Below are 20,294 nucleotides of genomic sequence, written 5' to 3'. Positions count from 1 at the left end.
CAATGATTTGGTTTTGGGTACCTATTGACCTATTGATCGCTTAGGGAAGTAACTTTCCATGTGTTGGGAATGTCAGCATGGAAGTGGATGTTGCAAGAGTGATTCTGCTAAGTGGCATCATACATTAGACTTCTTAAACAGCCTCCTTCAAATTAATATGATTGTATGAACTGAAGGGATACAATTGCCCTCACATCTTGCTCTTTCCTTTTTAGAGAGGACAGTCTTCAAATTCAAGCTAGGTCTACCCTTATTCCACACAAGAGCGCTGTGCCCTTGTACCCTCTGCACTTGCAAGTGAGGATTCAAATTCTGAGGCAGTGTTGGCAGCCCAGGTAAGCCATGGTGCAGGTGAAATTACATTATTGACAGTTGTGTCCTGCCTGTGTCTGGGTCAATGATGACAACAGAAAGTCAAGAACAGAATGATGACATAAAAATCATGCTCAATAGGATTACCCTGAGGCCCAACCAGGGAGCCAGGGTAACAAGCACTACTTAGTCTCTTTGAGGACCACTTGCGGGACTCATCTGAGCTGCTCTGATGACCTTGTGCTCTTTTCCCTCTGTGGGAACCTGGACAATCTTAGTGCAACTGTGCTGGCAAACACTGCCTGCCAACTAGCACCTAATCTCATAATCTGCTTGTGTGCAAGTCTGCAACACCAACCCTGTCATCATTACCCTCTCTGCTCTGATGTCTTGCAGTCACCTGGCATCACCCCTGCGGTCCAGTGGATCACTATTCCCAGGTGAGTGAAATGATCACGATTAATGGATTGAAATTCCTATAAGATATTCCTCAGTATTTTGACCAATAATTTCAGCCCATCAAAGGTTTCTTAATTAAAAATAATGCAATCCCAGTCAGAAATGAATTTCACTTCTCAGTATGTTTTGTCCCTTTGAACTGCACTATTAAAAATGTAGAGAAATTCCTTTCTACCTGTAGTTCATACAGCCATAAAATTGAATATCTTGGAAGAGATCCTAGATGATACTATCTACACAAATGGAGGGATCTGGAATATGAATATACCTTTTGAATTTGGAGAAATTTCAGTCCACACACAGGCTCACAAATCAAAGCTGGTGCACAGAGATGGATTTCCAATGGCAAGGGGAACCCAGGAATAAGACTTTAGTTTAGAGATGAAGAAATTGGCGATAAATTTTCTGCATCAAAAGACACTCCAAGAATTATTGCCCCAAAGGGAGCTTCGCGAAATTTTTCACGAAACTCTCAGGCCACAGGGAACCTAGCCAGTAGGGTAGATTGAAGTTGAAGGTGTGGCTTTGGCTACCAATTCCCTTCTATGTGTCATCACACAGCTTCATTCTTGATCTTACTAAAATTTACTTCAGTATTCATCAGAAAACAAATGCTATCAAGGAGATGGTTTCTGGAGCTCTTGGGACAGAGGAACGTGATGTCAATGGGATAATTGCAAACACCAACTGATCTAGTCACACGAATTTTGGTCACATTCTGAGTTTCATCACATGGCAATCACTGAGTGCTAACGCTCAGGGATTCATGGCCAAAATACCTGTTGCTTTCTTCTGGGCAACAGATTCTCTTCAGCATTCACTTACCAGCTGTGGGAACTGATTGTTACCATGCAGTATGGAAATGGGGAGGAATGAACATAGCCTAGCACATAAAATCTGAAATGCACAAGTCTCATGAAAATTTGATTAAAGTATACGTAACTGTTCGTGTATTGTCCTTCCAATATTACTCAGGTAAATTCACCTTTGCCTTGGTTTCTGACAATGTTTAGCAATTGAAAGATTTGATCGGTGTATATGACAAAGAGCATGTGTCATCCCCTTCATCAATGATTTGGTTTTGGGTACCTATTGACCTATTGATCGCTTAGGGAAGTAACTTTCCATGTGTTGGGAATGTCAGCATGGAAGTGGATGTTGCAAGAGTGATTCTGCTAAGTGGCATCATACATTAGACTTCTTAAACAGCCTCCTTCAAATTAATATGATTGTATGAACTGAAGGGATACAATTGCCCTCACATCTTGCTCTTTCCTTTTTAGAGAGGACAGTCTTCAAATTCAAGCTAGGTCTACCCTTATTCCACACAAGAGCGCTGTGCCCTTGTACCCTCTGCACTTGCAAGTGAGGATTCAAATTCTGAGGCAGTGTTGGCAGCCCAGGTAAGCCATGGTGCAGGTGAAATTACATTATTGACAGTTGTGTCCTGCCTGTGTCTGGGTCAATGATGACAACAGAAAGTCAAGAACAGAATGATGACATAAAAATCATGCTCAATAGGATTACCCTGAGGCCCAACCAGGGAGCCAGGGTAACAAGCACTACTTAGTCTCTTTGAGGACCACTTGCGGGACTCATCTGAGCTGCTCTGATGACCTTGTGCTCTTTTCCCTCTGTGGGAACCTGGACAATCTTAGTGCAACTGTGCTGGCAAACACTGCCTGCCAACTAGCACCTAATCTCATAATCTGCTTGTGTGCAAGTCTGCAACACCAACCCTGTCATCATTACCCTCTCTGCTCTGATGTCTTGCAGTCACCTGGCATCACCCCTGCGGTCCAGTGGATCACTATTCCCAGGTGAGTGAAATGATCACGATTAATGGATTGAAATTCCTATAAGATATTCCTCAGTATTTTGACCAATAATTTCAGCCCATCAAAGGTTTCTTAATTAAAAATAATGCAATCCCAGTCAGAAATGAATTTCACTTCTCAGTATGTTTTGTCCCTTTGAACTGCACTATTAAAAATGTAGAGAAATTCCTTTCTACCTGTAGTTCATACAGCCATAAAATTGAATATCTTGGAAGAGATCCTAGATGATACTATCTACACAAATGGAGGGATCTGGAATATGAATATACCTTTTGAATTCGGAGAAATTTCAGTCCACACACAGGCTCACAAATCAAAGCTGGTGCACAGAGATGGATTTCCAATGGCAAGGGGAACCCAGGAATAAGACTTTAGTTTAGAGATGAAGAAATTGGCGATAAATTTTCTGCATCAAAAGACACTCCAAGAATTATTGCCCCAAAGGGAGCTTTGCGAAATTTTTCACGAAACTCTCAGGCCACAGGGAACCTAGCCAGTAGGGTAGATTGAAGTTGAAGGTGTGGATTTGGCTACCAATTCCCTTCTATGTGTCATCACACAGCTTCATTCTTGATCTTACTAAAATTTACTTCAGTATTCATCAGAAAACAAATGCTATCAAGGAGATGGTTTCTGGAGCTCTTGGGACAGAGGAACGTGATGTCAATGGGATAATTGCAAACACCAACTGATCTAGTCACACGAATTTTGGTCACATTCTGAGTTTCATCACATGGCAATCACTGAGTGCTAACGCTCAGGGATTCATGGCCAAAATACCTGTTGCTTTCTTCTGGGCAACAGATTCTCTTCAGCATTCACTTACCAGCTGTGGGAACTGATTGTTACCATGCAGTATGGAAATGGGGAGGAATGAACATAGCCTAGCACATAAAATCTGAAATGCACAAGTCTCATGAAAATTTGATTAAAGTATACGTAACTGTTCGTGTATTGTCCTTCCAATATTACTCAGGTAAATTCACCTTTGCCTTGGTTTCTGACAATGTTTAGCAATTGAAAGATTTGATCGGTGTATATGACAAAGAGCATGTGTCATCCCCTTCATCAATGATTTGGTTTTGGGTACCTATTTACCTATTGATCGCTTAGGGAAGTAACTTTCCATGTGTTGGGAATGTCAGCATGGAAGTGGATGTTGCAAGAGTGATTCTGCTAAGTGGCATCATACATTAGACTTCTTAAACAGCCTCCTTTAAATTAATATGATCGTATGAACTGAAGGGATACAATTGCCCTCACATCTTGCTCTTTCCTTTTTAGAGAGGACAGTCTTCAAATTCAAGCTAGGTCTACCCTTATTCCACACAAGAGCGCTGTGCCCTTGTACCCTCTGCACTTGCAAGTGAGGATTCAAATTCTGAGGAAGTGTTGGCAGCCAAGGTAAGCAATGGTGCAGGTGAAATTACATTATTGACAGTTGTGTCCTACCTGTGTCTGGGTCAATGATGACAACAGAAAGTCAAGAACAGAATGATGACATAAAAATCATGCTCAATAGGATTACGCTGAGGCCCAACCAGGGAGCCAGGTTAACAAGCACTACTTAGTCTCTTTGAGGACCACTTGCGGGACTCATCTGAGCTGCTCTGATGACCTTGTGCTCTTTTCCCTCTGTGGGAACCTGGACAATCTTAGTGCAACTGTGCTGGCAAACACTGCCTGCCAACTAGCACCTAGTCTCATAATCTGCTTGTGTGCAAGTCTGCAACACCAACCCTGTCATCATTACCCTCTCTGCTCTGATGTCTTGCAGTCACCTGGCATCACCCCTGCGGTCCAGTGGATCACTATTCCCAGGTGAGTGAAATGATCACGATTAATGGATTGAAATTCCTATAAGATATTCCTCAGTATTTTGACCAATAATTTCAGCCCATCAAAGGTTTCTTAATTAAAAATAATGCAATCCCAGTCAGAAATGAATTTCACTTCTCAGTATGTTTTGTCCCTTTGAACTGCACTATTAAAAATGTAGAGAAATTCCTTTCTACCTGTAGTTCATACAGCCATAAAATTGAATATCTTGGAAGAGATCCTAGATGATACTATCTACACAAATGGAGGGATCTGGAATATGAATATACCTTTTGAATTCGGAGAAATTTCAGTCCACACACAGGCTCACAAATCAAAGCTGGTGCACAGAGATGGATTTCCAATGGCAAGGGGAACCCAGGAATAAGACTTTAGTTTAGAGATGAAGAAATTGGCGATAAATTTTCTGCATCAAAAGACACTCCAAGAATTATTGCCCCAAAGGGAGCTTCGCGAAATTTTTCACGAAACTCTCAGGCCACAGGGAACCTAGCCAGTAGGGTAGATTGAAGTTGAAGGTGTGGATTTGGCTACCAATTCCCTTCTATGTGTCATCACACAGCTTCATTCTTGATCTTACTAAAATTTACTTCAGTATTCATCAGAAAACAAATGCTATCAAGGAGATGGTTTCTGGAGCTCTTGGGACAGAGGAACGTGATGTCAATGGGATACTTGCAAACACCAACTGATCTAGTCACACGAATTTTGGTCACATTCTGAGTTTCATCACATGGCAATCACTGAGTGCTAACGCTCGGGAATTCATGGCCAAAATACATGTTGCTTTCTTCTGGGCAACAGATTCTCTTCAGCATTCACTTACCAGCTGTGGGAACTGATTGTTACCATGCAGTATGGAAATGGGGAGGAATGAACATAGCCTAGCACATAAAATCTGAAATGCACAAGTCTCATGAAAATTTGATTAAAGTATACGTAACTGTTCGTGTATTGTCCTTCCAATATTACTCAGGTAAATTCACCTTTGCCTTGGTTTCTGACAATGTTTAGCAATTGAAAGATTTGATCGGTGTATATGACAAAGAGCATGTGTCATCCCCTTCATCAATGATTTGGTTTTGGGTACCTATTGACCTATTGATCGCTTAGGGAAGTAACTTTCCATGTGTTGGGAATGTCAGCATGGAAGTGGATGTTGCAAGAGTGATTCTGCTAAGTGGCATCATACATTAGACTTCTTAAACAGCCTCCTTTAAATTAATATGATCGTATGAACTGAAGGGATACAATTGCCCTCACATCTTGCTCTTTCCTTTTTAGAGAGGACAGTCTTCAAATTCAAGCTAGGTCTACCCTTATTCCACACAAGAGCGCTGTGCCCTTGTACCCTCTGCACTTGCAAGTGAGGATTCAAATTCTGAGGCAGTGTTGGCAGCCCAGGTAAGCCATGGTGCAGGTGAAATTACATTATTGACAGTTGTGTCCTGCCTGTGTCTGGGTCAATGATGACAACAGAAAGTCAAGAACAGAATGATGACATAAAAATCATGCTCAATAGGATTACGCTGAGGCCCAACCAGGGAGCCAGGGTAACAAGCACTACTTAGTCTCTTTGAGGACCACTTGCGGGACTCATCTGAGCTGCTCTGATGACCTTGTGCTCTTTTCCCTCTGTGGGAACCTGGACAATCTTAGTGCAACTGTGCTGGCAAACACTGCCTGCCAACTAGCACCTAATCTCATAATCTGCTTGTGTGCAAGTCTGCAACACCAACCCTGTCTTCATTACCCTCTCTGCTCTGATGTCTTGCAGTCACCTGGCATCACCCCTGCGGTCCAGTGGATCACTATTCCCAGGTGAGTGAAATGATCACGATTAATGGATTGAAATTCCTATAAGATATTCCTCAGTATTTTGACCAATAATTTCAGCCCATCAAAGGTTTCTTAATTAAAAATAATGCAATCCCAGTCAGAAATGAATTTCACTTCTCAGTATGTTTTGTCCCTTTGAACTGCACTATTAAAAATGTAGAGAAATTCCTTTCTACCTGTAGTTCATACAGTCAAAAAATTGAATTTCTTGGAAGAGATCCTAGATGATACTATCTACACAAATGGAGGGATCTGGAATATGAATATACCTTTTGAATTTGGAGAAATTTCAGTCCACACACAGGCTCACAAATCAAAGCTGGTGCACAGAGATGGATTTCCAATGGCAAGGGGAACCCAGGAATAAGACTTTAGTTTAGAGATGAAGAAATTGGCGATAAATTTTCTGCATCAAAAGACACTCCAAGAATTATTGCCCCAAAGGGAGCTTCGCGAAATTTTTCACGAAACTCTCAGGCCACAGGGAACCTAGCCAGTAGGGTAGATTGAAGTTGAAGGTGTGGCTTTGGCTACCAATTCCCTTCTATGTGTCATCACACAGCTTCATTCTTGATCTTACTAAAATTTACTTCAGTATTCATCAGAAAACAAATGCTATCAAGGAGATGGTTTCTGGAGCTCTTGGGACAGAGGAACGTGATGTCAATGGGATAATTGCAAACACCAACTGATCTAGTCACACGAATTTTGGTCACATTCTGAGTTTCATCACATGGCAATCACTGAGTGCTAACGCTCAGGGATTCATGGCCAAAATACCTGTTGCTTTCTTCTGGGCAACAGATTCTCTTCAGCATTCACTTACCAGCTGTGGGAACTGATTGTTACCATGCAGTATGGAAATGGGGAGGAATGAACATAGCCTAGCACATAAAATCTGAAATGCACAAGTCTCATGAAAATTTGATTAAAGTATACGTAACTGTTCGTGTATTGTCCTTCCAATATTACTCAGGTAAATTCACCTTTGCCTTGGTTTCTGACAATGTTTAGCAATTGAAAGATTTGATCGGTGTATATGACAAAGAGCATGTGTCATCCCCTTCATCAATGATTTGGTTTTGGGTACCTATTGACCTATTGATCGCTTAGGGAAGTAACTTTCCATGTGTTGGGAATGTCAGCATGGAAGTGGATGTTGCAAGAGGGATTCTGCTAAGTGGCATCATACATTAGACTTCTTAAACAGCCTCCTTTAAATTAATATGATCGTATGAACTGAAGGGATACAATTGCCCTCACATCTTGCTCTTTCCTTTTTAGAGAGGACAGTCTTCAAATTCAAGCTAGGTCTACCCTTATTCCACACAAGAGCGCTGTGCCCTTGTACCCTCTGCACTTGCAAGTGAGGATTCAAATTCTGAGGCAGTGTTGGCAGCCAAGGTAAGCCATGGTGCAGGTGAAATTACATTATTGACAGTTGTGTCCTACCTGTGTCTGGGTCAATGATGACAACAGAAAGTCAAGAACAGAATGATGACATAAAAATCATGCTCAATAGGATTACGCTGAGGCCCAACCAGGGAGACAGGTTAACAAGCACTACTTAGTCTCTTTGAGGACCACTTGCGGGACTCATCTGAGCTGCTCTGATGACCTTGTGCTCTTTTCCCTCTGTGGGAACCTGGACAATCTTAGTGCAACTGTGCTGGCAAACACTGCCTGCCAACTAGCACCTAATCTCATAATCTGCTTGTGTGCAAGTCTGCAACACCAACCCTGTCATCATTACCCTCTCTGCTCTGATGTCTTGCAGTCACCTGGCATCACCCCTGCGGTCCAGTGGATCACTATTCCCAGGTGAGTGAAATGATCACGATTAATGGATTGAAATTCCTATAAGATATTCCTCAGTATTTTGACCAATAATTTCAGCCCATCAAAGGTTTCTTAATTAAAAATAATGCAATCCCAGTCAGAAATGAATTTCACTTCTCAGTATGTTTTGTCCCTTTGAACTGCACTATTAAAAATGTAGAGAAATTCCTTTCTACCTGTAGTTCATACAGCCATAAAATTGAATATCTTGGAAGAGATCCTAGATGATACTATCTACACAAATGGAGGGATCTGGAATATGAATATACCTTTTGAATTTGGAGAAATTTCAGTCCACACACAGGCTCACAAATCAAAGCTGGTGCACAGAGATGGATTTCCAATGGCAAGGGGAACCCAGGAATAAGACTTTAGTTTAGAGATGAAGAAATTGGCGATAAATTTTCTGCATCAAAAGACACTCCAAGAATTATTGCCCCAAAGGGAGCTTCGCGAAATTTTTCACGAAACTCTCAGGCCACAGGGAACCTAGCCAGTAGGGTAGATTGAAGTTGAAGGTGTGGCTTTGGCTACCAATTCCCTTCTATGTGTCATCACACAGCTTCATTCTTGATCTTACTAAAATTTACTTCAGTATTCATCAGAAAACAAATGCTATCAAGGAGATGGTTTCTGGAGCTCTTGGGACAGAGGAACGTGATGTCAATGGGATAATTGCAAACACCAACTGATCTAGTCACACGAATTTTGGTCACATTCTGAGTTTCATCACATGGCAATCACTGAGTGCTAACGCTCAGGGATTCATGGCCAAAATACCTGTTGCTTTCTTCTGGGCAACAGATTCTCTTCAGCATTCACTTACCAGCTGTGGGAACTGATTGTTACCATGCAGTATGGAAATGGGGAGGAATGAACATAGCCTAGCACATAAAATCTGAAATGCACAAGTCTCATGAAAATTTGATTAAAGTATACGTAACTGTTCGTGTATTGTCCTTCCAATATTACTCAGGTAAATTCACCTTTGCCTTGGTTTCTGACAATGTTTAGCAATTGAAAGATTTGATCGGTGTATATGACAAAGAGCATGTGTCATCCCCTTCATCAATGATTTGGTTTTGGGTACCTATTGACCTATTGATCGCTTAGGGAAGTAACTTTCCATGTGTTGGGAATGTCAGCATGGAAGTGGATGTTGCAAGAGTGATTCTGCTAAGTGGCATCATACATTAGACTTCTTAAACAGCCTCCTTCAAATTAATATGATCGTATGAACTGAAGGGATACAATTGCCCTCACATCTTGCTCTTTCCTTTTTAGAGAGGACAGTCTTCAAATTCAAGCTAGGTCTACCCTTATTCCACACAAGAGCGCTGTGCCCTTGTACCCTCTGCACTTGCAAGTGAGGATTCAAATTCTGAGGCAGTGTTGGCAGCCCAGGTAAGCCATGGTGCAGGTGAAATTACATTATTGACAGTTGTGTCCTGCCTGTGTCTGGGTCAATGATGACAACAGAAAGTCAAGAACAGAATGATGACATAAAAATCATGCTCAATAGGATTACCCTGAGGCCCAACCAGGGAGCCAGGGTAACAAGCACTACTTAGTCTCTTTGAGGACCACTTGCGGGACTCATCTGAGCTGCTCTGATGACCTTGTGCTCTTTTCCCTCTGTGGGAACCTGGACAATCTTAGTGCAACTGTGCTGGCAAACACTGCCTGCCAACTAGCACCTAATCTCATAATCTGCTTGTGTGCAAGTCTGCAACACCAACCCTGTCATCATTACCCTCTCTGCTCTGATGTCTTGCAGTCACCTGGCATCACCCCTGCGGTCCAGTGGATCACTATTCCCAGGTGAGTGAAATGATCACGATTAATGGATTGAAATTCCTATAAGATATTCCTCAGTATTTTGACCAATAATTTCAGCCCATCAAAGGTTTCTTAATTAAAAATAATGCAATCCCAGTCAGAAATGAATTTCACTTCTCAGTATGTTTTGTCCCTTTGAACTGCACTATTAAAAATGTAGAGAAATTCCTTTCTACCTGTAGTTCATACAGCCATAAAATTGAATATCTTGGAAGAGATCCTAGATGATACTATCTACACAAATGGAGGGATCTGGAATATGAATATACCTTTTGAATTTGGAGAAATTTCAGTCCACACACAGGCTCACAAATCAAAGCTGGTGCACAGAGATGGATTTCCAATGGCAAGGGGAACCCAGGAATAAGACTTTAGTTTAGAGATGAAGAAATTGGCGATAAATTTTCTGCATCAAAAGACACTCCAAGAATTATTGCCCCAAAGGGAGCTTCGCGAAATTTTTCACGAAACTCTCAGGCCACAGGGAACCTAGCCAGTAGGGTAGATTGAAGTTGAAGGTGTGGCTTTGGCTACCAATTCCCTTCTATGTGTCATCACACAGCTTCATTCTTGATCTTACTAAAATTTACTTCAGTATTCATCAGAAAACAAATGCTATCAAGGAGATGGTTTCTGGAGCTCTTGGGACAGAGGAACGTGATGTCAATGGGATAATTGCAAACACCAACTGATCTAGTCACACGAATTTTGGTCACATTCTGAGTTTCATCACATGGCAATCACTGAGTGCTAACGCTCAGGGATTCATGGCCAAAATACCTGTTGCTTTCTTCTGGGCAACAGATTCTCTTCAGCATTCACTTACCAGCTGTGGGAACTGATTGTTACCATGCAGTATGGAAATGGGGAGGAATGAACATAGCCTAGCACATAAAATCTGAAATGCACAAGTCTCATGAAAATTTGATTAAAGTATACGTAACTGTTCGTGTATTGTCCTTCCAATATTACTCAGGTAAATTCACCTTTGCCTTGGTTTCTGACAATGTTTAGCAATTGAAAGATTTGATCGGTGTATATGACAAAGAGCATGTGTCATCCCCTTCATCAATGATTTGGTTTTGGGTACCTATTGACCTATTGATCGCTTAGGGAAGTAACTTTCCATGTGTTGGGAATGTCAGCATGGAAGTGGATGTTGCAAGAGTGATTCTGCTAAGTGGCATCATACATTAGACTTCTTAAACAGCCTCCTTCAAATTAATATGATTGTATGAACTGAAGGGATACAATTGCCCTCACATCTTGCTCTTTCCTTTTTAGAGAGGACAGTCTTCAAATTCAAGCTAGGTCTACCCTTATTCCACACAAGAGCGCTGTGCCCTTGTACCCTCTGCACTTGCAAGTGAGGATTCAAATTCTGAGGCAGTGTTGGCAGCCCAGGTAAGCCATGGTGCAGGTGAAATTACATTATTGACAGTTGTGTCCTGCCTGTGTCTGGGTCAATGATGACAACAGAAAGTCAAGAACAGAATGATGACATAAAAATCATGCTCAATAGGATTACCCTGAGGCCCAACCAGGGAGCCAGGGTAACAAGCACTACTTAGTCTCTTTGAGGACCACTTGCGGGACTCATCTGAGCTGCTCTGATGACCTTGTGCTCTTTTCCCTCTGTGGGAACCTGGACAATCTTAGTGCAACTGTGCTGGCAAACACTGCCTGCCAACTAGCACCTAATCTCATAATCTGCTTGTGTGCAAGTCTGCAACACCAACCCTGTCATCATTACCCTCTCTGCTCTGATGTCTTGCAGTCACCTGGCATCACCCCTGCGGTCCAGTGGATCACTATTCCCAGGTGAGTGAAATGATCACGATTAATGGATTGAAATTCCTATAAGATATTCCTCAGTATTTTGACCAATAATTTCAGCCCATCAAAGGTTTCTTAATTAAAAATAATGCAATCCCAGTCAGAAATGAATTTCACTTCTCAGTATGTTTTGTCCCTTTGAACTGCACTATTAAAAATGTAGAGAAATTCCTTTCTACCTGTAGTTCATACAGCCATAAAATTGAATATCTTGGAAGAGATCCTAGATGATACTATCTACACAAATGGAGGGATCTGGAATATGAATATACCTTTTGAATTTGGAGAAATTTCAGTCCACACACAGGCTCACAAATCAAAGCTGGTGCACAGAGATGGATTTCCAATGGCAAGGGGAACCCAGGAATAAGACTTTAGTTTAGAGATGAAGAAATAGGCGATAAATTTTCTGCATCAAAAGACACTCCAAGAATTATTGCCCCAAAGGGAGCTTCGCGAAATTTTTCACGAAACTCTCAGGCCACAGGGAACCTAGCCAGTAGGGTAGATTGAAGTTGAAGGTGTGGCTTTGGCTACCAATTCCCTTCTATGTGTCATCACACAGCTTCATTCTTGATCTTACTAAAATTTACTTCAGTATTCATCAGAAAACAAATGCTATCAAGGAGATGGTTTCTGGAGCTCTTGGGACAGAGGAACGTGATGTCAATGGGATAATTGCAAACACCAACTGATCTAGTCACACGAATTTTGGTCACATTCTGAGTTTCATCACATGGCAATCACTGAGTGCTAACGCTCAGGGATTCATGGCCAAAATACCTGTTGCTTTCTTCTGGGCAACAGATTCTCTTCAGCATTCACTTACCAGCTGTGGGAACTGATTGTTACCATGCAGTATGGAAATGGGGAGGAATGAACATAGCCTAGCACATAAAATCTGAAATGCACAAGTCTCATGAAAATTTGATTAAAGTATACGTAACTGTTCGTGTATTGTCCTTCCAATATTACTCAGGTAAATTCACCTTTGCCTTGGTTTCTGACAATGTTTAGCAATTGAAAGATTTGATCGGTGTATATGACAAAGAGCATGTGTCATCCCCTTCATCAATGATTTGGTTTTGGGTACCTATTGACCTATTGATCGCTTAGGGAAGTAACTTTCCATGTGTTGGGAATGTCAGCATGGAAGTGGATGTTGCAAGAGTGATTCTGCTAAGTGGCATCATACATTAGACTTCTTAAACAGCCTCCTTCAAATTAATATGATTGTATGAACTGAAGGGATACAATTGCCCTCACATCTTGCTCTTTCCTTTTTAGAGAGGACAGTCTTCAAATTCAAGCTAGGTCTACCCTTATTCCACACAAGAGCGCTGTGCCCTTGTACCCTCTGCACTTGCAAGTGAGGATTCAAATTCTGAGGCAGTGTTGGCAGCCCAGGTAAGCCATGGTGCAGGTGAAATTACATTATTGACAGTTGTGTCCTGCCTGTGTCTGGGTCAATGATGACAACAGAAAGTCAAGAACAGAATGATGACATAAAAATCATGCTCAATAGGATTACCCTGAGGCCCAACCAGGGAGCCAGGGTAACAAGCACTACTTAGTCTCTTTGAGGACCACTTGCGGGACTCATCTGAGCTGCTCTGATGACCTTGTGCTCTTTTCCCTCTGTGGGAACCTGGACAATCTTAGTGCAACTGTGCTGGCAAACACTGCCTGCCAACTAGCACCTAATCTCATAATCTGCTTGTGTGCAAGTCTGCAACACCAACCCTGTCATCATTACCCTCTCTGCTCTGATGTCTTGCAGTCACCTGGCATCACCCCTGCGGTCCAGTGGATCACTATTCCCAGGTGAGTGAAATGATCACGATTAATGGATTGAAATTCCTATAAGATATTCCTCAGTATTTTGACCAATAATTTCAGCCCATCAAAGGTTTCTTAATTAAAAATAATGCAATCCCAGTCAGAAATGAATTTCACTTCTCAGTATGTTTTGTCCCTTTGAACTGCACTATTAAAAATGTAGAGAAATTCCTTTCTACCTGTAGTTCATACAGCCATAAAATTGAATATCTTGGAAGAGATCCTAGATGATACTATCTACACAAATGGAGGGATCTGGAATATGAATATACCTTTTGAATTTGGAGAAATTTCAGTCCACACACAGGCTCACAAATCAAAGCTGGTGCACAGAGATGGATTTCCAATGGCAAGGGGAACCCAGGAATAAGACTTTAGTTTAGAGATGAAGAAATTGGCGATAAATTTTCTGCATCAAAAGACACTCCAAGAATTATTGCCCCAAAGGGAGCTTCGCGAAATTTTTCACGAAACTCTCAGGCCACAGGGAACCTAGCCAGTAGGGTAGATTGAAGTTGAAGGTGTGGCTTTGGCTACCAATTCCCTTCTATGTGTCATCACACAGCTTCATTCTTGATCTTACTAAAATTTACTTCAGTATTCATCAGAAAACAAATGCTATCAAGGAGATGGTTTCTGGAGCTCTTGGGACAGAGGAACGTGATGTCAATGGGATAATTGCAAACACCAACTGATCTAGTCACACGAATTTTGGTCACATTCTGAGTTTCATCACATGGCAATCACTGAGTGCTAACGCTCAGGGATTCATGGCCAAAATACCTGTTGCTTTCTTCTGGGCAACAGATTCTCTTCAGCATTCACTTACCAGCTGTGGGAACTGATTGTTACCATGCAGTATGGAAATGGGGAGGAATGAACATAGCCTAGCACATAAAATCTGAAATGCACAAGTCTCATGAAAATTTGATTAAAGTATACGTAACTGTTCGTGTATTGTCCTTCCAATATTACTCAGGTAAATTCACCTTTGCCTTGGTTTCTGACAATGTTTAGCAATTGAAAGATTTGATCGGTGTATATGACAAAGAGCATGTGTCATCCCCTTCATCAATGATTTGGTTTTGGGTACCTATTTACCTATTGATCGCTTAGGGAAGTAACTTTCCATGTGTTGGGAATGTCAGCATGGAAGTGGATGTTGCAAGAGTGATTCTGCTAAGTGGCATCATACATTAGACTTCTTAAACAGCCTCCTTTAAATTAATATGATCGTATGAACTGAAGGGATACAATTGCCCTCACATCTTGCTCTTTCCTTTTTAGAGAGGACAGTCTTCAAATTCAAGCTAGGTCTACCCTTATTCCACACAAGAGCGCTGTGCCCTTGTACCCTCTGCACTTGCAAGTGAGGATTCAAATTCTGAGGCAGTGTTGGCAGCCCAGGTAAGCCATGGTGCAGGTGAAATTACATTATTGACAGTTGTGTCCTGCCTGTGTCTGGGTCAATGATGACAACAGAAAGTCAAGAACAGAATGATGACATAAAAATCATGCTCAATAGGATTACCCTGAGGCCCAACCAGGGAGCCAGGGTAACAAGCACTACTTAGTCTCTTTGAGGACCACTTGCGGGACTCATCTGAGCTGCTCTGATGACCTTGTGCTCTTTTCCCTCTGTGGGAACCTGGACAATCTTAGTGCAACTGTGCTGGCAAACACTGCCTGCCAACTAGCACCTAATCTCATAATCTGCTTGTGTGCAAGTCTGCAACACCAACCCTGTCATCATTACCCTCTCTGCTCTGATGTCTTGCAGTCACCTGGCATCACCCCTGCGGTCCAGTGGATCACTATTCCCAGGTGAGTGAAATGATCACGATTAATGGATTGAAATTCCTATAAGATATTCCTCAGTATTTTGACCAATAATTTCAGCCCATCAAAGGTTTCTTAATTAAAAATAATGCAATCCCAGTCAGAAATGAATTTCACTTCTCAGTATGTTTTGTCCCTTTGAACTGCACTATTAAAAATGTAGAGAAATTCCTTTCTACCTGTAGTTCATACAGCCATAAAATTGAATATCTTGGAAGAGATCCTAGATGATACTATCTACACAAATGGAGGGATCTGGAATATGAATATACCTTTTGAATTTGGAGAAATTTCAGTCCACACACAGGCTCACAAATCAAAGCTGGTGCACAGAGATGGATTTCCAATGGCAAGGGGAACCCAGGAATAAGACTTTAGTTTAGAGATGAAGAAATTGGCGATAAATTTTCTGCATCAAAAGACACTCCAAGAATTATTGCCCCAAAGGGAGCTTCGCGAAATTTTTCACGAAACTCTCAGGCCACAGGGAACCTAGCCAGTAGGGTAGATTGAAGTTGAAGGTGTGGCTTTGGCTACCAATTCCCTTCTATGTGTCATCACACAGCTTCATTCTTGATCTTACTAAAATTTACTTCAGTATTCATCAGAAAACAAATGCTATCAAGGAGATGGTTTCTGGAGCTCTTGGGACAGAGGAACGTGATGTCAATGGGATAATTGCAAACACCAACTGATCTAGTCACACGAATTTTGGTCACATTCTGAGTTTCATCACATGGCAATCACTGAGTGCTAACGCTCAGGGATTCATGGCCAAAATACCTGTTGCTTTCTTCTGGGCAACAGATTCTCTTCAGCATTCACTTACCAGCTGTGGGAACTGATTGTTACCATGCAGTATGGAAATGGGGAGGAATGAACATAGCCTAGCACATAAAATCTGAAATGCACAAGTCTCATGAAAATTTGATTAAAGTATACGTAACTGTTCGTGTATTGTCCTTCCAATATTACTCAGGTAAATTCACCTTTGCCTTGGTTTCTGACAATGTTTAGCAATTGAAAGATTTGATCGGTGTATATGACAAAGAGCATGTGTCATCCCCTTCATCAATGATTTGGTTTTGGGTACCTATTTACCTATTGATCGCTTAGGGAAGTAACTTTCCATGTGTTGGGAATGTCAGCATGGAAGTGGATGTTGCAAGAGTGATTCTGCTAAGTGGCATCATACATTAGACTTCTTAAACAGCCTCCTTTAAATTAATATGATCGTATGAACTGAAGGGATACAATTGCCCTCACATCTTGCTCTTTCCTTTTTAGAGAGGACAGTCTTCAAATTCAAGCTAGGTCTACCCTTATTCCACACAAGAGCGCTGTGCCCTTGTACCCTCTGCACTTGCAAGTGAGGATTCAAATTCTGAGGAAGTGTTGGCAGCCAAGGTAAGCCATGGTGCAGGTGAAATTACATTATTGACAGTTGTGTCCTACCTGTGTCTGGGTCAATGATGACAACAGAAAGTCAAGAACAGAATGATGACATAAAAATCATGCTCAATAGGATTACGCTGAGGCCCAACCAGGGAGCCAGGGTAACAAGCACTACTTAGTCTCTTTGAGGACCACTTGCGGGACTCATCTGAGCTGCTCTGATGACCTTGTGCTCTTTTCCCTCTGTGGGAACCTGGACAATCTTAGTGCAACTGTGCTGGCAAACACTGCCTGCCAACTAGCACCTAATCTCATAATCTGCTTGTGTGCAAGTCTGCAACACCAACCCTGTCATCATTACCCTCTCTGCTCTGATGTCTTGCAGTCACCTGGCATCACCCCTGCGGTCCAGTGGATCACTATTCCCAGGTGAGTGAAATGATCACGATTAATGGATTGAAATTCCTATAAGATATTCCTCAGTATTTTGACCAATAATTTCAGCCCATCAAAGGTTTCTTAATTAAAAATAATGCAATCCCAGTCAGAAATGAATTTCACTTCTCAGTATGTTTTGTCCCTTTGAACTGCACTATTAAAAATGTAGAGAAATTCCTTTCTACCTGTAGTTCATACAGCCATAAAATTGAATATCTTGGAAGAGATCCTAGATGATACTATCTACACAAATGGAGGGATCTGGAATATGAATATACCTTTTGAATTTGGAGAAATTTCAGTCCACACACAGGCTCACAAATCAAAGCTGGTGCACAGAGATGGATTTCCAATGGCAAGGGGAACCCAGGAATAAGACTTTAGTTTAGAGATGAAGAAATTGGCGATAAATTTTCTGCATCAAAAGACACTCCAAGAATTATTGCCCCAAAGGGAGCTTCGCGAAATTTTTCACGAAACTCTCAGGCCACAGGGAACCTAGCCAGTAGGGTAGATTGAAGTTGAAGGTGTGGCTTTGGCTACCAATTCCCTTCTATGTGTCATCACACAGCTTCATTCTTGATCTTACTAAAATTTACTTCAGTATTCATCAGAAAACAAATGCTATCAAGGAGATGGTTTCTGGAGCTCTTGGGACAGAGGAACGTGATGTCAATGGGATAATTGCAAACACCAACTGATCTAGTCACACGAATTTTGGTCACATTCTGAGTTTCATCACATGGCAATCACTGAGTGCTAACGCTCAGGGATTCATGGCCAAAATACCTGTTGCTTTCTTCTGGGCAACAGATTCTCTTCAGCATTCACTTACCAGCTGTGGGAACTGATTGTTACCATGCAGTATGGAAATGGGGAGGAATGAACATAGCCTAGCACATAAAATCTGAAATGCACAAGTCTCATGAAAATTTGATTAAAGTATACGTAACTGTTCGTGTATTGTCCTTCCAATATTACTCAGGTAAATTCACCTTTGCCTTGGTTTCTGACAATGTTTAGCAATTGAAAGATTTGATCGGTGTATATGACAAAGAGCATGTGTCATCCCCTTCATCAATGATTTGGTTTTGGGTACCTATTTACCTATTGATCGCTTAGGGAAGTAACTTTCCATGTGTTGGGAATGTCAGCATGGAAGTGGATGTTGCAAGAGGGATTCTGCTAAGTGGCATCATACATTAGACTTCTTAAACAGCCTCCTTTAAATTAATATGATCGTATGAACTGAAGGGATACAATTGCCCTCACATCTTGCTCTTTCCTTTTTAGAGAGGACAGTCTTCAAATTCAAGCTAGGTCTACCCTTATTCCACACAAGAGCGCTGTGCCCTTGTACCCTCTGCACTTGCAAGTGAGGATTCAAATTCTGAGGCAGTGTTGGCAGCCCAGGTAAGCCATGGTGCAGGTGAAATTACATTATTGACAGTTGTGTCCTGCCTGTGTCTGGGTCAATGATGACAACAGAAAGTCAAGAACAGAATGATGACATAAAAATCATGCTCAATAGGATTACCCTGAGGCCCAACCAGGGAGCCAGGGTAACAAGCACTACTTAGTCTCTTTGAGGACCACTTGCGGGACTCATCTGAGCTGCTCTGATGACCTTGTGCTCTTTTCCCTCTGTGGGAACCTGGACAATCTTAGTGCAACTGTGCTGGCAAACACTGCCTGCCAACTAGCACCTAATCTCATAATCTGCTTGTGTGCAAGTCTGCAACACCAACCCTGTCATCATTACCCTCTCTGCTCTGATGTCTTGCAGTCACCTGGCATCACCCCTGCGGTCCAGTGGATCACTATTCCCAGGTGAGTGAAATGATCACGATTAATGGATTGAAATTCCTATAAGATATTCCTCAGTATTTTGACCAATAATTTCAGCCCATCAAAGGTTTCTTAATTAAAAATAATGCAATCCCAGTCAGAAATGAATTTCACTTCTCAGTATGTTTTGTCCCTTTGAACTGCACTATTAAAAATGTAGAGAAATTCCTTTCTACCTGTAGTTCATACAGCCATAAAATTGAATATCTTGGAAGAGATCCTAGATGATACTATCTACACAAATGGAGGGATCTGGAATATGAATATACCTTTTGAATTTGGAGAAATTTCAGTCCACACACAGGCTCACAAATCAAAGCTGGTGCACAGAGATGGATTTCCAATGGCAAGGGGAACCCAGGAATAAGACTTTAGTTTAGAGATGAAGAAATTGGCGATAAATTTTCTGCATCAAAAGACACTCCAAGAATTATTGCCCCAAAGGGAGCTTCGCGAAATTTTTCACGAAACTCTCAGGCCACAGGGAACCTAGCCAGTAGGGTAGATTGAAGTTGAAGGTGTGGCTTTGGCTACCAATTCCCTTCTATGTGTCATCACACAGCTTCATTCTTGATCTTACTAAAATTTACTTCAGTATTCATCAGAAAACAAATGCTATCAAGGAGATGGTTTCTGGAGCTCTTGGGACAGAGGAACGTGATGTCAATGGGATAATTGCAAACACCAACTGATCTAGTCACACGAATTTTGGTCACATTCTGAGTTTCATCACATGGCAATCACTGAGTGCTAACGCTCAGGGATTCATGGCCAAAATACCTGTTGCTTTCTTCTGGGCAACAGATTCTCTTCAGCATTCACTTACCAGCTGTGGGAACTGATTGTTACCATGCAGTATGGAAATGGGGAGGAATGAACATAGCCTAGCACATAAAATCTGAAATGCACAAGTCTCATGAAAATTTGATTAAAGTATACGTAACTGTTCGTGTATTGTCCTTCCAATATTACTCAGGTAAATTCACCTTTGCCTTGGTTTCTGACAATGTTTAGCAATTGAAAGATTTGATCGGTGTATATGACAAAGAGCATGTGTCATCCCCTTCATCAATGATTTGGTTTTGGGTACCTATTTACCTATTGATCGCTTAGGGAAGTAACTTTCCATGTGTT

The 20,294-nt window shown here is 41.6% G+C and overlaps 11 non-coding genes across 11 annotated transcripts; all 11 read left to right on the top strand.

Annotated features, from left to right (window-relative positions):
• The first annotated feature begins 391 nt into the window (after window positions 1–391).
• Window positions 392–469, top strand: LOC148007396 (small nucleolar RNA SNORD115). The gene has a single exon (XR_015656579.1). It is a non-coding gene; the product is annotated as a small nucleolar RNA SNORD115 (small nucleolar RNA).
• Window positions 470–2,230: 1,761 nt separating this feature from the next.
• LOC148007395 (small nucleolar RNA SNORD115) lies at window positions 2,231–2,308 on the top strand. Its single transcript, XR_015656577.1, has one exon. It is a non-coding gene; the product is annotated as a small nucleolar RNA SNORD115 (small nucleolar RNA).
• Window positions 2,309–4,069: 1,761 nt separating this feature from the next.
• On the top strand, window positions 4,070–4,147 carry LOC148007394 (small nucleolar RNA SNORD115). The gene has a single exon (XR_015656272.1). It is a non-coding gene; the product is annotated as a small nucleolar RNA SNORD115 (small nucleolar RNA).
• A 1,761-nt stretch (window positions 4,148–5,908) lies between these two features.
• Window positions 5,909–5,986, top strand: LOC148007393 (small nucleolar RNA SNORD115). The gene has a single exon (XR_015656270.1). It is a non-coding gene; the product is annotated as a small nucleolar RNA SNORD115 (small nucleolar RNA).
• A 1,761-nt stretch (window positions 5,987–7,747) lies between these two features.
• On the top strand, window positions 7,748–7,825 carry LOC148007392 (small nucleolar RNA SNORD115). Its single transcript, XR_015656269.1, has one exon. It is a non-coding gene; the product is annotated as a small nucleolar RNA SNORD115 (small nucleolar RNA).
• A 1,761-nt stretch (window positions 7,826–9,586) lies between these two features.
• Window positions 9,587–9,664, top strand: LOC148007391 (small nucleolar RNA SNORD115). The gene has a single exon (XR_015656576.1). It is a non-coding gene; the product is annotated as a small nucleolar RNA SNORD115 (small nucleolar RNA).
• Window positions 9,665–11,425: 1,761 nt separating this feature from the next.
• Window positions 11,426–11,503, top strand: LOC148007390 (small nucleolar RNA SNORD115). Its single transcript, XR_015656575.1, has one exon. It is a non-coding gene; the product is annotated as a small nucleolar RNA SNORD115 (small nucleolar RNA).
• A 1,761-nt stretch (window positions 11,504–13,264) lies between these two features.
• On the top strand, window positions 13,265–13,342 carry LOC134485325 (small nucleolar RNA SNORD115). Its single transcript, XR_015656574.1, has one exon. It is a non-coding gene; the product is annotated as a small nucleolar RNA SNORD115 (small nucleolar RNA).
• Window positions 13,343–15,103: 1,761 nt separating this feature from the next.
• On the top strand, window positions 15,104–15,181 carry LOC134485331 (small nucleolar RNA SNORD115). The gene has a single exon (XR_015656571.1). It is a non-coding gene; the product is annotated as a small nucleolar RNA SNORD115 (small nucleolar RNA).
• A 1,761-nt stretch (window positions 15,182–16,942) lies between these two features.
• On the top strand, window positions 16,943–17,020 carry LOC134485330 (small nucleolar RNA SNORD115). The gene has a single exon (XR_015656268.1). It is a non-coding gene; the product is annotated as a small nucleolar RNA SNORD115 (small nucleolar RNA).
• Window positions 17,021–18,781: 1,761 nt separating this feature from the next.
• On the top strand, window positions 18,782–18,859 carry LOC148007389 (small nucleolar RNA SNORD115). The gene has a single exon (XR_015656570.1). It is a non-coding gene; the product is annotated as a small nucleolar RNA SNORD115 (small nucleolar RNA).
• The last annotated feature ends 1,435 nt before the right edge of the window (window positions 18,860–20,294 follow it).

This window comes from Rattus norvegicus, chromosome 1 (genome assembly GCF_021556685.1).
Source record: "Rattus norvegicus strain SHRSP/BbbUtx chromosome 1, alternate assembly SHRSP_T2T, whole genome shotgun sequence".
Taxonomy (NCBI): Eukaryota; Metazoa; Chordata; class Mammalia; order Rodentia; family Muridae; genus Rattus; species Rattus norvegicus.
The sequence above is the reverse complement of the archived record's forward strand: the minus strand, read 5'-3'. Positions and strand labels throughout refer to the sequence as shown.